This window comes from Epinephelus moara, chromosome 9 (genome assembly GCF_006386435.1).
Source record: "Epinephelus moara isolate mb chromosome 9, YSFRI_EMoa_1.0, whole genome shotgun sequence".
NCBI classification, from domain to species: Eukaryota; Metazoa; Chordata; class Actinopteri; order Perciformes; family Serranidae; genus Epinephelus; species Epinephelus moara.
In genome coordinates, this window is record NC_065514.1 from 34,129,273 (window position 1) to 34,144,648 (window position 15,376).

The following is a 15,376-nucleotide window of genomic DNA, read 5'->3' on the forward strand; positions in this document are numbered from 1 at the left end:
GGGGGGGGGGGGGGGGGGCGGGGGGGGGGGGGGGGGGGGGGGGGGGGGGGGGGGGGGGGGCACTGAACATGATGTCACCTATTTGAAAAAATACAATTGTGACATTTTTTTCAACCTGGCTGTTTGACATCAGGTCCAATAACATGTTGTCCTGTCGACACCATCCCCTTCACATAGCATACGTGTCAAACCAGTGCTGCTGAGTATGCAGCTTGTTTACAACCAGCACAAAGGCTGTCTTTTCAAGTCCTGGACCACAGGTTTAATAAAGGTCACTCAGGCCCCTCATCTCTTTACCCGCCACTGCACATGGGAAAAATAGTTCATACACCTTTACTCAAGATATCCATCACAACTGGTTCATTTAAGACAGAGTCATGATGACCGAGTGTTTATCATGGTTTCATCACTTTAGGATAATGATGTGCTACGGAGCTATAGCCTATCACAATGTGGCATGATTCACTAGATGTATTAGTCAGTCGACAAGACAGTAGTGATTATTTCAGAGGGGAAGCTTCAGTTTTACATGGGAGCGTGGTGAGCTGCCTCCTATAGCTGATAAGGATTAATGCTTAGATTCTGTTTAATGACAACCCAAACCACATGCGGACCTAACTGTTAAATATCAGAAACTCTCTGAGCTAAAAGCAAGATTTATAAAAGGACGCATGCAGTTCGATGTTGAACTCTTTTAGGCTACGTAGCAGTGATGGGGAAAACTAAAGCATTATTCAAGCTCTAACGGACTAACAACAACTTATCAAATGTAGCTACTGCTGTGTATAAAAGTTGTCATGAAGCGTTTTACTTGCCTCGGTGTGGCTCGGAGACGCAGAGAAGAAGAGGTCGGCGTGTGTCCGCTCGGCTCGGTCTGTTTCTATGTATGTGTCACATGTCACCGCGCAGACTGACTGTGTGATGACATCGGGCGCAGCCTCGCTCAGCAGCCTACCCTGCGGTCACACCCATACACTGTCGCTGACTGCCAGCTGAACTGCACTCTGCACCCTGTTCACCCAATAAAATCATCTGCAGGGAATTATGACCGAGAAAAAACTATCCACATCGATACATTGAATTAATACATTAATAAAGGGTTAAATAATACAACCTGAAACATTTAGGTCTATATCATATGAGTTTGTTGGGATGATGCCACCCTGCTGACTCACCGGAGTCATGGCTGTGGTCCAGCTATCTGGGCTGCAGATCCATCCTGTCTCCTGGAAGCAGCAGCAGCAGCAGCAGCAGCAGCAGATACACCAATGCAGTGATCAAACACTTGTCAGACTAGAAACATAACTTCTCACGTATAACATTACATCTCAGAAAACTTTGGCTCCTCTCCCAGCACTTAATAAAATCAGCCACAGTAAAGTTCCTCCCATCATAAGCATAATGCATTCACCTGAGAAAAAAATAATTTCCCTGTTTTTCTAAATAAACTAGATAATAATGGTGTTTCCTCAGAAAAACAATGAAAACATTTCTCATAATTCTGAGATTCTTAAAAAAAAAAATGAGGCAGAATGTTTGTTTTTTTTCTCAAGTGAATGCATTGTGCTTTCGTACTGACACCCATGGGTTTGTAACCAGAAGTTAACTATAGGCCTAAAATTATCATATGATGGGCAAGGCAACAAGAATAGGCAAATACTGGAGCACCAGTGTGAATAATGACATCTAAAAACAAGGGAGGCAAAAGCACCCTGTGTGCAGTGCAGGCAGTGCGGTTGCACAGGGGCCCTTAGGGTGGGGATGGGGCATTGGAACTAGCTACACCTGTGTAGCTGGTGCTGGTAGTCATTCCACTCCTGTACGGTAGGTGGCGCTACCTTACATAACTAGGCTACTACTACTTAAAATGATGAATTATGCCCTCCTGCTAGTAAGAAGAGGAAGGGCGGCAGTAGCTCCATCCATAGGGACCTGGGATGGGAACTGGAGGGTCGCCAGTTCAAGTCTCCGGTTCAAGTCCCCGTCCAGACCAAATGCAGAGCGTGGACTGGTGGCTGGAGAGGTGCCAGTTCATCTCCTGGGCACCGCTGGGGTGCCCTTGAGCAAGGTACTGAACCCCCAACTGCTCGGGGCGCCCGACCAAGGCACCATCTCTCCACTTTGTGCATGTATAGGTCCTGTTTGTGCATGTGTGTGTGTATTTCGGACCTGTGTGTTAACGACAACGGAGTGAAAAAATTGAATTTCCCCTCAGGGGGATTAATAAAGTATATAAAAAAATTTTTTAAAAATTAGAAATATTTCAAGTCTTGCATGTCTCACCTCCAGGTATGCTGGCATGTTTGTTGTGAAGTAGTTAGTCCTTAACTTTTGATCACTACATGTAGGATCGTTGGCAGCATAGTGGATAGTGCCGGTGCCCCATATAGGCCTACTGAGCTGATGTAGTCCTGCTTGCAACCATTTACTGCATGTCATTCCCCCAGTCTTTCTCTCCCCATTTCACTCTTCATATCCATTAAAGGCAAAAAAGACCCAAGATATAATCTTAAAAAAAAAGAAAAATTTACATTTAGTTTCTTGTGTGTGTTGTGAGAGCATGTAGCATTTGGAGAGCTTTGTAAATGTCAAAATTGCTAAATTAGCAGCAAAGAGTACTTTATGTTAGCAACTAAATTAAAATAGTAGCCTATTGCTGTAGCAGCCATCCTTTCAAGCAGCTGGGCAGAGCAAGCAGTAGATAGGCGAAAAATTTCGTTGTCATAGATTTTGGGCGCTAACTGAGCATATGCTCATTGATTAACATATTTAGCAGAATCGAGCCATTGTTTGTTTATGTGATTGAAATTATGTGATTGGAATTGCACTTATGAGTTTATTTGGTAGTCACCACACTAAAATGATGTAAAACACAGCAAATTAGAAACATGATTCATGACAAATTTATATTAATATCGACACAACATTTATTTTTTAATATAAATAAAGAGACATGTTTAATAGGCCACATTATGGTAAATTAAGGTTTTGTGGTTACCTGTTGTATTTGGTAAAGAAAAGAAAAAATGAAGTATTAAAACATAATTGTCTGTGATATTAATAGGTAATAATTAGGTATTGATGTGTAGGCCTAAACAACAAAATTGTGGTCAGCCTAGCTGAATCTCATTCCAAGGTTTTTTGAAAAGTTGGCAGCCCTATAACCCATAGCTGATATGTTATTCGAAGTCTAACTTTTATACAACTAATATTCACACTGGTTCAAATAAACAATTTGATGGTATTTCCCACCTTTGCTGTGCAATAGTTTTATGTAAAAGGAATTAAAGGCCTGTCCCATACAGACACCTGTCCCAAATACAAGCCTGTTTAGTTCTGTGATTTAGGACAATAAAAGGCCAGGCTACTAATTTAGGTTTTACAGTATATAAACTGTTCAATTAAATGAATAATTTCTTATTTTCTTTTATATTTTTGTCACATACAGGTATGCAATGATGATTGTTGGGTAACATGTATGTTGATGATGTTGATGTCACCTAATGTCAAGTCTCTGTTTGATCATGTGACAAAATACAATACGGTAGCTAATTTAGGCCTATCCAAGCTGACATTTGGCGAGGGGTGGGGTACGCCCTGGACAGGTCGCCAGACTATCACAGGACTGACACATAGAGACAGACAACCATTTACACTTACATTCGCGCCTATGGCCAATTTAAAGTTACCAATTAAGCTAGCCTGCATATCTTTGGACTGTGGGATAGCTGGAGTACCTGGTGAAAACCCACACTGACACAAGGAGAACATGCAAACTCAGCACAGGGAATTGTGGGACACATTTAAGACCTTTCAGGGAATTTTCCTTACAGTTACATTAGAGATGGATGGTCCAAGACATTAGATTACATTCTTATACTACTTTGTCGACAAGGTATATAAAATAGAATTAAAATATACTCATTATATTGCAGTATGGTAAACTATTATCTATATATTACACTGACAAAACAATGAACCATCATCCAGCCCTAATTAACATAGACATTGAGAAGTCTGCTTAACTAGATCTTTTAACCTGTGTGTTTTTTTAATTTTGTTATTTTCCATTTTCTTTCATTATTTTTTCCTTGTAAATAAGAAAATGAATACAATAACAGAAGAACAACAAATAAGACATTGTCAAAAAGTAGCCCAGTCCAATCAAGATGTTTTTACTATCACCGTTGAAGTCCTTTATCACACAACACCAGTTCAAATTTCTCTAAGCTGCTGCTAAATAAACACAAAAGGTTCGATGTTCATGTTGGCACAGCAAGTGAAACATCAAGGTTATTTGCTGCTTTGGTATCCTGGTAACACGTTGTGTGCCCCAGTTTCCAGTGCGAGGAAGGGCGTGGTTGACTTTGATCGTTTTATTTGTGAAGACACACCAATGTAAATGTCCCTAAAATCACACAGATCCCTTTATTCAGGTTTCATGCATATGTTTCCACTTTTATGTGTGTCACTGTGCTATTGGTTGATTGTGAATCAGCTGTAGAACAGCTGAATACGCCACTGACAGCCCCAAACACTGACAGCTAGAGATAGAGAGTAAGCATGTGTGCAAGGAGTGACTGGCAGGATGAGGAAGAAAGTTACAGCTTAAGCATGAAAAAGTATTGTCTTCCTGACTGAACTTTAGGCAGAGCTTCATTTCCTGGAGCTTCACAATGTGCTGTCAGTTGTAGTAGGTGTTTCAAACCGAGGGTCGAGGACATGTTTTTCACAGGGGAAAGAGTTTCAGTACCACTATCTGCAACTGGGTTCTCATCTTCTTTCCTCTTGACAAAATCAAAGTAATTTGAATTTTCCAACCACTTAAGATAAGATTTTCTACCTTCCAAACTAGCTTGGTGATTCCACTAATTTGATGTTGTATGTCAAGTCAGTGGGGTAATAAACTAGTTGTAACTAGTTATTTGGTTTTGGGGTAACTGTAATATTATTACTGAAATTTTATTTGTAATTAGTTACACTACTCGTAACTGGAGATGTAATATTGTAACACATTACTGCCCAACACTGTTCAAAAGTGTTTGTTGTATTCGATAACATTAAAGTAATTCATTCTGTTCAGGTCCAACTTGACCTCTCCATTACTGAAGTATGATCCAAGGTGGCTAAAGAACTAAGGCAAATGCTGGCTCAGGTAAACATGACCTGTCATATAACAGACAGAAATGAGAGTGTTGCTTTCATTAATCCTTAGGCCAATACACACTGGAAACCCAATGTGGGTCAACTGAGGTACCCAGTGCTCGGTCAATGTAGCAGTGACCCAGTACTTGGTACAGTTGGTACGGTACCCAGGAAAACCGCTGTGTCACCAGGCACCCCCACCCCCCACACACACAGAGTGTGTGTGGGAGTGTGGTATTTCCATTGGGTTATTTCGCTAAACAAACGTGTGTTGTTGTTGTTTTTGTTTGTTTGTTTTTTGACCCAGTAATAATGTCATTTCTTTTCGTTTGGGTCATAAATTAAAAAAGGGAGCGTGACCAGCCATGCCCTGCAGCAACGGAGAGACTAACAGACAGGGGAGAGAGACAGACAAGAAACACTAGGGAGAGGGGAAAACACTAGAAAAATGAGGGAAGAGGGAGGAGACTGCCAATACCCAACAAAAAGGCTGATTACCTCTACCAGTGCTTGTTATTTTTAATCTTTATTTTGGGTCATTAATCAAACCAAGAAAGTGTCATTTTTTTAACCCACTGGAAGTGTTATTTTTGTATTTCTGTTAAATTATTGGCCCATAATAAGACATGGTTATTTTGACTTAGTAACAACATCATCTTTGTATTTCTACCAAAGAAGGTTATTTATTTTACCTGGTGTTTTTTATATTTATATTGAGTCATCAATTAAACCAAAATTACTGTTCTGTTTGAACAAAAACAGCTTTGTTGTAAGCTTTGATGGATTATTACCTTAAAAGTGCCATCAGTTTATTACATGATATTCAAAACTGTAAAGGACATATGGCATGTATGTTTTGAAAAAGACAGAACAGCTGACTCTGCACTCAGTATGAAGACACAATATGTCTTCACTCTAAAAAGTTCCTTCATATTTGGATTATTTCCAAAACAATTAAGTCTCTTGAATTTCAGGCAGGTTACAAGGAGACAACACCACATTTACGGGATGCAATATCAAGATGGATTTAAAAAAAAGACTAAAGATTTTTTTTAAGGTGTTTTTCACCGGACTTTCCTTCAGTCAAATCTCATCTTTAAGTATGTTATTTAACAGTATCTTACATCCAGACTTATCTAATCTGTAAAATGTCAGAAACTAGTGAAAATGCTAAAGAAAAAATGTAATTTCACACAACTTAAACAGATATATTCAAATGACTTCTTTTAATTTACCAACAGTCTAAAGCTCAAAGATATTCATGATCACATATGACAAAGAAAAGTGTAAAATCTTCATATGAAAGGCTGGAACCAATATTGCTTGGAAAATGTAACACTAACATAAAAAAGTCAGATAAATAATGTAAGGGAAATTGCTTTAGGTTTGCATCCCTAAAAAGCTGACAGCATAATACATACCGTATAATTATTTCATGTATAACTCATTTGAATATATTCTGACACATTACAGGGAGACAACATATCATTTAAGACAGAATATTACTCCCAAATGAAGACATTGTTATCATGAATTTTGTTCAGTGGCGTTTCCTCCAGTCAAATCGTTTGGTTACTTTGTAACCTTGGTTCTCTGAGTGAGTAGATTACCTCCCCACCCAGTAGTTATATCATAACTATGGGAATTATCCCCATCTGGGGTAATCAACGTGGAAAATGTATAATCTTTAAGACACACCACTTACATGACTGGCATGCGCCAGGCTATAAAAGCCTGACCTTGCAGATGCACCCACTGATTACAAGGATTGGAACTGGTACCAAGCGGTCTTGAGCCTGGGGAGATAATCTCCTCACTCAGAGAACCAGGGTTTCAACGTAACCAAACGTTCTCTATCGCATCGAGATTATCTCCCCACCCAGTAGTTATATCATAACTATGGGAACCCTTTAAGACACAGCGCTATACTATCATATATTAATATATACTTGAAACATATTGTACCACAATTACTGTTATTATCATTATGATACTATTACTTAATTAATGTTATTGTAAGCTATTATCATTACAGTCTGCCCTGCATCTCTCTCTGTCTCTGTCTCTGTCTCTGTCTCTCTTTATGTCTCATTGTGTCATACAGATTACTGTAAATTTATCATGTTGCTCTGTTTTGTGCGACATCTATTGCCCGTCTGTCCGTCCTGGAAGAGGGATCCTTCCTCAGTTGCTCTTCCTGAGTTTCTACCATTCTTTTTTTCCTGTTAAAGGTTTTTTTGGGGAGTTTTTCCTTATCCACTGTGAGGGTCCAAAGGACAGAGGGAGGTCGTATGCTGTAAAGCCCTCTGAGGCAAATTGTGATTTGTGATATTGGGCTTTATAAATAAAATTGATTGATTGATTGATTGATTGATTGATTGATTGATTGATTGATTGATTGATTGATTGATTGATTGATTATTTACATGGCCTACTGTGTGGTGGTACTCAGGACATGCTCCCCAAAGGAGGTGCCAGCAGCCACCTTCAGGCAGTAAAATCTGGCCCACAAGGTAGCTACACCTTGTGTTGAGTGTGCCAGCGCACCCACCAGTACTGGCATGCCCACCCCTCTGTAAGCCTGCTGAATTGTCTCCGCGACCCAATGAGACAGCCTAGCCTTCGTCATCAGATGGTCCTGGCACTGGGCCTTAAAGCAGACAAAGAGTTGGTCTGTCTTTCTAAATGCTGCAGTGCGCCGGACATAGACCTCCAGGGCTCTAACAGGACAGAGATTTAACTCATTACCCTCCTGGGAGGGGTTGTAGGGTCGCAACTCCACGAACTGACAGTCGACAGTCTGTGAGTAGCTTTAGCAGGAATGCAGGGTTTGGACGCAACATGTCCCCAGTGTCATCTGTCAGGAAACAACAGCTCTTATCCACTGACAGAGCGTGCAGTTCCCCCACTCTTTTGGCTTTCTCACTGCCAAGAGAAAAACAACTTTAAGAGACAGCCACTAAAATGCTGACTGACTCCAGAGGCTCAAAAGGTTCCTGCTGCAGGGCAGCCAACACCTGACCCAGGTTCCCACGGTGGGATGGCCGGACTCCTGGTGGGCAGTGTAAGCCTCTGCACACCCTTCAGGAACTGAGAGATGAGGCTGCAGTCACCATCTGCAAGCCTATAATCCCCTGTACGAGTAGCCTTGATAGCTGCCACCATGCCTCTTAGGGTTGAAGGTGATTTTCCTGCCCCAAGCAGCCCTTGCAGGTACCAGAGTATGCAGCCCTCATTGACGGTGCCCGAGCACTCTGCATGGTCTGAACCACAGACTGGGCAAGTCCTAAGCCTAGCCGACTGGCCCTCTCAAGGGCCAGGCCCAAAGTTTGAGCCCCTGTGGGATGGAGCAGGGCCCCCTGCACCTGACTCAGAAGGTCCCGCTGGACAGGGAACTCCCATGGCCTCCCGGCCAGGAGAGGCCCCAGGATCAGCTGCACTTCCTCCTTCCGAACTCTCTGCAGCAGATACGGGAGGAGAGCTAACGGGGAAAATGCATACAGCAGGCCTAGTGGTCGCTGGTGTGCCATGGCATTGACGCCTAGGAAAAGAACTGTGGGCAACGGGCATTGTCCCTGGTTGTGAACAGGTCGGCCACAGCTCTGCCGAAGCGGTGTCAGATCTCCCCGACCACCTCTCTTTTCTTACTGCTCTCACGTCGACTCCGACAGGTGGAAATCAATGAATCAGTAGGTGCATGTGCAAGGTGGGGCCATGTAAAGCGGTGTGCCTTAAAGATTATTAATTTTCCACATAAATTACCTCAGATGGGGGTAATTCCCATAGTTATGATATAACTACTGGGTGGGGAGATAATCTTGATACACTGAGAATATATTTTGTCAAATCTTAAAGTATCTAGTATTAACTATTCAGTCTTAAAGTATCTTTTTTTACTGTATGTAATCTACTTTATAAAATGTCAGAAAATAGTGAAAAAGCTTGTTTTAATTTCCAACACGTCCTGTTGTTAATGAACCAACAGTTTGAGATATTAATTTCATGATCATTGTTACGGCCGCTGGCCTGTGTTGTTGTTTGTCTTTTTGTCCCCTTCCTTTTTTTTTTCTTTTCTTTTTTTTTTAACTCGCCCTGCAGTATTTTGATGTATATGTTGGCTCCAGTTCAGTCCCAGTTGTTTTCACTGAACACAATCCTCTGGTTTTCCTAGCCCAGATGTACAATCACAACCAGCGGTTGATGCGTTGGGCTCTACTGGCACAGGGGTAAAACACTGAGATCAGGCACAAGAGAGGAGCAGACAACGTAGTAGCCGACGCACTGTCCCGTAGATGAGGTGACAACCCTCACTGTTATTAGTGAGTGGCAATTTTTTTTGTAAGAGGTGTACTAAAATGTTTGCTGCTCACGTGTTCAAGGAATAGGTGAAAATTGTGATTTGTGTATTTAATGTGAAGTAAAACTGTAGTGTAAATGAGACAGTATTATTTTAGTATAGGTGGAATTAAACTATACGTTTGTATTTAAGGGAGGGAGTGTTACGGCCACTGGCCTGTGTTGTTCTTTTTGTCCCCTTCCCTTTTTTTTCCTGCCTCTCCCTCATTATTAGTGGTTAAGCACACCTGAAGCCACTTGTAATGGGGGAGCATTAAAGCGGAAGGAGTGGCTGCGACCGGGGGTTCAGTGGGCCGTGACAGCAGAGCTGTGTGTGGTGTGTGTTGTCTTTTTTCACGTTTAACGACCTATGGGTATTCCTCTGGTGTGGAAGGGAGGGTGTTGTTTTCCACTTGCAGTTTTGTTGGCCCAAACTTACATTTCTTTGCTTGTGTGTTATAGGTGGTCCAGCTACTCGGTTGGAGCAGCAAGCTTAACGTTTTCGTTATATTCTGTTTTATAAATAAATCATTGTTAAGTTAATGTTGACCTGCTCTCCTCTCTCTATGTTACTCCCCTCATCCCCTGGGCTCAAACGGGGACGTAGCAATCATATATGAAAAAGAAAAGCTGGAGCCAGCTTTGAGAATGACTACAAGGATAAATTGATGATCAAAATAGTTGTGACTAACTGAGTAATCTATTCTGACCCATTATACGAGGACTCTGAGAGAAGAATACTTTTTTTCTGATGATGACACAGCACTTCTGCCTTAAAGCTCATCCTTTTTGGTCTTCTTCTTTGTTTTCTTCTCCTCCTTGTGGAAGACTCTTTTACCTGGCTGCCTCTTCCAGCTCAGTTTGATGTTGTTATTCACTCCCTGGTTCTTTTGCCTCTGTTTGAGCTGAGACACATCGTCATCACATACATCAGACACATGCACAGATAGACCCCAGGTGGTGCTCAAGCACCTGCCCTTTTGCCCTCTGTCTAGATAAGTGCCCCTTTTGCAAGACTTTTTTTCTATTTCTTTTCCATATTTCATATTTTAATTTTTCAATTTTTGCCCATGACATGAATTCTCAATTAAATGTGTGTGTCGTATGCCCGACACCTGCATTTGAGTTTTAATTCTGCAAGACTGCAAGAGCCCCTGCCCCTTCCTCTTTAACGTCCCTTGTTGTGACAGCCAACTTAATGAACGTAAATCAGGCACTCTGCAGAGCAGCATCCATGTCTCCCTGACCTGCCTTCATGGACAGCCAGGTAAAGATAATGTTTGCCTTAAGCCTCTACATTGTTTGTCACTGTTGTGAGATTAAACTACTATTAAAACTTCTCAAAACAGCCAGTCTAATTTAACAAGAAAGCTAGTCTGGCGTAAAATAAAAAACGTCTCCCTCCAAGTCTGTGGCAGATTTGGGTTCACTACTTCCCCAGTGCGAGCAGAGACAGACACCGAAATAATTTTCCACTTCCGCTTGTCTTTAGAGACCAACCTTAACCTAAAGTAAGGTCTAAGTCTTATACAGCACACCTCTGATAATTCATTTAAACAAATCTGACATGCGGTTTGGTGCGGCACACACTTTGCACAAAGAGAGCAGAGGAGGAGAGAAGGAGCACGGAGCTGAAGCCACTGCAGACGTGTGTTCTCTGGGATCCTTTAAGAATAGGCTATTTAAAGTTTATTGAGAAGATAATTATATGAATTCATATGTGACTATTTAATGAAATCACAGCAGATTTCTCTTATACAGACTTCACTGTTTACAAATTCTTAGGCAGTGGATTAAATTTTAAAAACGTGAATTATATTTTAAATGAAGCAACATTTGACTGCATGGCAGGTTGAATTAAAGGGTTCTGATGGGAAAGTAACAACAAGAGGAAATATGAAATAAGCCCTGCATTTAAGGCAGACACCCCCCACCCCCCAAAAGACTCTTGCCTTCAGCACTCTGTTAATTTCATATCTAAAGTAGAAATCATCCTCATCCTCAGTTCTACTATGTACATCCAGAACCATTTAAACCTCACTGCAGAAAACAGTAAGTCATTTCTACATAGTAAGATGTGTTGACTCAGCATGTTTAACAGTAAATGAGAAATGTCGATTTACCGGAGAATAAATATATGAAAGCAATACAGAATGGCTAACAGTCTTAGCCTATACTGTATTACAATCACATTTTTATTTTGTTGTAAGTTTGTCACCTGCCACCTGAATTTTGTGTTTTCCTTTACACAAATGAATACATTTCCACCATAAACTGATGCAGAAAAATTCACCAGAAGTGAACTCAATATATGTCCCCTGCAATGTTTAAATGAAATGATGCTCTTGTCTGCATCACTGTATGGGAATTGAAATAGATTAATTAATATGTTAGTAAGTAAAACGTGCTACTGTATATAACTTAATTTTTTGATTAATAATTATGAGAGGGTTGCACTTTCTTTGGTTAAGCACCTGCCCCCAAAAATGTCTGTGCATGGCACTTATTCACAATATTAAAATATTAAACAAAAAATACAATTCTAAAAATATCTCAGTATTTTCTCCCCTGATGTGAGATGATGACGTGATGTCAGTGGTCACTCTGCTGCCTCCTGCGTCACCTGTCAGTAGGCGCCAGGGTTTTTTGTGATTGTTGGCTCAACAGACCTTACAGGTCCAATGTGAAGGATTTAGGGGGATATATTGGCAGAAGTGGAAAAGAATATAATGAATTTTTTTTTTTTTTTTTTTGCGTATAATCACCTGAATCTAAAAACCACTGTGTTTTCGTTACCTTAGAATGAGCTGTTTATATCTACATAAGGAGCAGGTTGTCATCTGTATCACCATATGGAACTTTAACAATATCAGTGGTGGATAATGTGGATGAAGAATTGTGCCAACAATCAAATAATCTAACCAGACATTTAGAGGATCCCATCTGAAGCTAGATCATCAATAGAAACAGACAACTGTATTGTCGACAAATAGCTATTCGCTTCACATCAACCTGTTGATGACATTCTGTTTTAAACCTATGAACTTATTTGGAGAGGAGAACAAACAAAGAGACTGCAGACAGGCAGACAGGTTGGTGGTATGTCTGAGAGTTTATCATTCATCACGTCTCCTTGTTTAAAGTAGAGAACAAACAAGGAAACAGGATGAAGAGTTGACCTTTCTCTAGCAGCAGATAAAGAGGATGGGTGAGAGGGTGAAAGTGTACCAACTGAATTGATGGTCTTCCAGAATGACCTCTTACAAGGCCTACATCCGAAATCACTCACTCCTTCGTTAATGTATTACTCCCTATAAAATGGACTCAGTAGTTCACTCTACAGAGAGCAGTAAGTTAAGATTTCAGGCACTTACTCATTTTCATGTCATCATTTTCAGGTGTTGAGTGGGACAAAAGTAATGTTTGCACTTGCACCGTGGAATTGTTAGCAATTACTTTTTTGTTTGATTGTTAGAATTTTGAAGACACTATAGGCTAAAGATGCCTTCAGAATTCACATAAAAGGTTTGAGGGTAAATGACCCTGACTCCCCCAATCATTAGCAGTAAATGGTAAATGGACTGCAGTGCACTTGTGTAGTCCGACTTCCAACCACTCAAAGAGCTGTTACACTACATGTGACATTCACCCATTAAAACATACATTCATACACTGGTGGCCAAAGCTACCATACAGGGTGCCACCTGCTACTCAGTGAGCATTCACATGCTTTCACACACCGATGGAACAGCCATCATGAGCAATTTGGGGTTCAGTATCTTGCCCAAGGATACTTCTACATCTGAACCGCCAATCTTCTGATGAATATACAAACCCACTCTACCAGCTGTAGTGGTAGAGCAGTCCATTTCCAACCTGTCCTTCCTGTCAGAAGTTGTGGATGGAGTCATTGCCACTCAGCTTACATCTGACCTTGACTCCAATGACCCCTTTGAGCTTTTCAGTCTATGTTTCCCTTCAAAACATAGCACTGAGACTGCTTTCATGGAAGTCACTAACAACTTAATGTCATCCTTGGACTCTGGTCTCATCACCTTCATCATTCTTCTTGACCTCAGTGCTGCTTTTGACAACAGCAATTTCACACTCAACACATCCTCAAAGCCATCCTTATTAGTGGCACTGCCCTCTCTTGGTTCCAGTCCTACCTCTCTGACAGACATCAATTCATCTCTATCAACATCTGCAAATCTACCATAGCTGCTGTCACGCACGATGTGCCCCAGGGTGCGTCGCTTGGTCCCCTTTTCTTCATCACATGCTACCACTTGGACAGATCCCCCGCCACAAAGACCTCCAATGTCACTGTTATGCCAATGACACTCAACTCTACCTCTCCTCTAAGACCATCATGCTGCCCCTTACTCCACCCTCACCGCCTGCTCCCTGCATCCCTCCTCCTCCCTCCACCTACAAAGCCCTCAACAACCTGCCCCTCCCCATCTCTGTGACCTTGGTTGCAAATTTGTTGAAATCTGTGTTGATCAGCATTTCTTCTTTTCCAAATAGACTGCACTTGTATAGCACTTTTCTAGTCTTCCGACCACTCAAAGCGCATTAACGCTACATGTCACGTTCACTCATTCACATATACAATAATGGCTGGGGCTGATGTACAAGGTGTCACCTATTACTCAGTAACCATTCACTCACAAACCAATGGAACAGCCAGTGGAAGCAATTTGGGGTTCAGTATCTTGCCAAAGGACACTTTGAAATGCGGTCTGGAGGGACTGGGGATTGAACCGCCGATTCTCCGATTAGAGGACAACTTGGTTTCCCTCTGAGCCACAGCCACCCCAAACAGGTGTAGTATATCAAGATGCTGATTAAACAGCATCATTACTACATAGGTGTGCCTTGTAAGTTCTAGTTTAGCATTTGCAAACATTTCCTAATTAGCAGTAAATGCAAATGTCAGCCAAGGCTGATGGAAATGTCATTAGTTTTCTATAGATTTTCTTTAAATTGGACAAATTCTAATTTTTACCTGATGAAGGTGCAAGATAAAATAAAAATAACAAGAGGATCACCACAGTTTTTACAATTCATCCTGAGGGTAACATTAATGATTCATTGCAATCCAATCCAATATGTGTTTAGACATTTAACCGGAGATCAACCCAGTCTCACTTTGAAGTCATCAAATACCGACGCTTGGTCAGTGACTTCCGGCGTCAGACACAGACAAAAACACATCGGCATGGTACCTGCCAGTCACCATTGTTCTTTAAAAGCACAGGGCAATGTCAGGGGGAAACATGGCAGGACAACACCACAAGTTAAAGAGGCGAAAGTCAAAGTAGGGGGGCAGGAGGGGTTGATGGGTCCACCAACCAGCTACTATCACCCGGGAGGCCAGTGTTCCCATCCCACATTAATGTAAAGCCAAACCAAGTTCTTTTTTCCTAAACCCAACCATGTGCTTTTGTTGCCTACACCCAACCATGTGTGTGTGTTGGATAAACGTAACCATGTGCATTTGTCGTTGAAGGAACAAAGCGTCAATTCACAGTGTAAAAAAAAAAACACATAAGTTGTGGCTACATACCGCACACAAGACAGGACTTTGAAAGAGGATCAAGATTTAATAAAGCAGAGCAACACGTTTCGCTTACAGCTTCATCAGGCTCATACTGAGTGCAGGAAGACCGTCATTTAAATAGGAAACAGCACTCCCAAATTTACATATATAATTGAACAACAAAAAAGAATCAAGATAACTAGTCCATACCCATTGGTAGCTTTGTCACCTTCTACCTGTGCCCATCCTCAATGCCTATGTGCAGTTTCACATAGATTGACCACGTCAGTGAGTAGAAAAACATGGGACAGACAGAATGACTGACTGACAGAATGACACACTGACAGTTTC

General features: G+C 41.3%; 1 protein-coding gene and 1 long non-coding RNA gene across 3 annotated transcripts in view; one reads left to right on the forward strand and one right to left on the reverse strand.

Moving 5' to 3' along the window:
- pip5kl1 (phosphatidylinositol-4-phosphate 5-kinase-like 1) overlaps window positions 1-911 on the reverse strand; it is a 106,063-nt gene extending 105,152 nt beyond the window's left edge. The window contains exon 1 of the mRNA XM_050052409.1: window positions 816-911. The gene's annotated coding sequence lies outside the window, so the exon portion shown is untranslated. The remainder of the gene's footprint in view (window positions 1-815) is intronic.
- The window catches only part of LOC126395185 (uncharacterized), a 523,086-nt gene that overhangs the window by 133,317 nt on the left and 374,393 nt on the right, over window positions 1-15,376 (forward strand). The gene's annotated exons all lie outside the window — the stretch shown is intronic.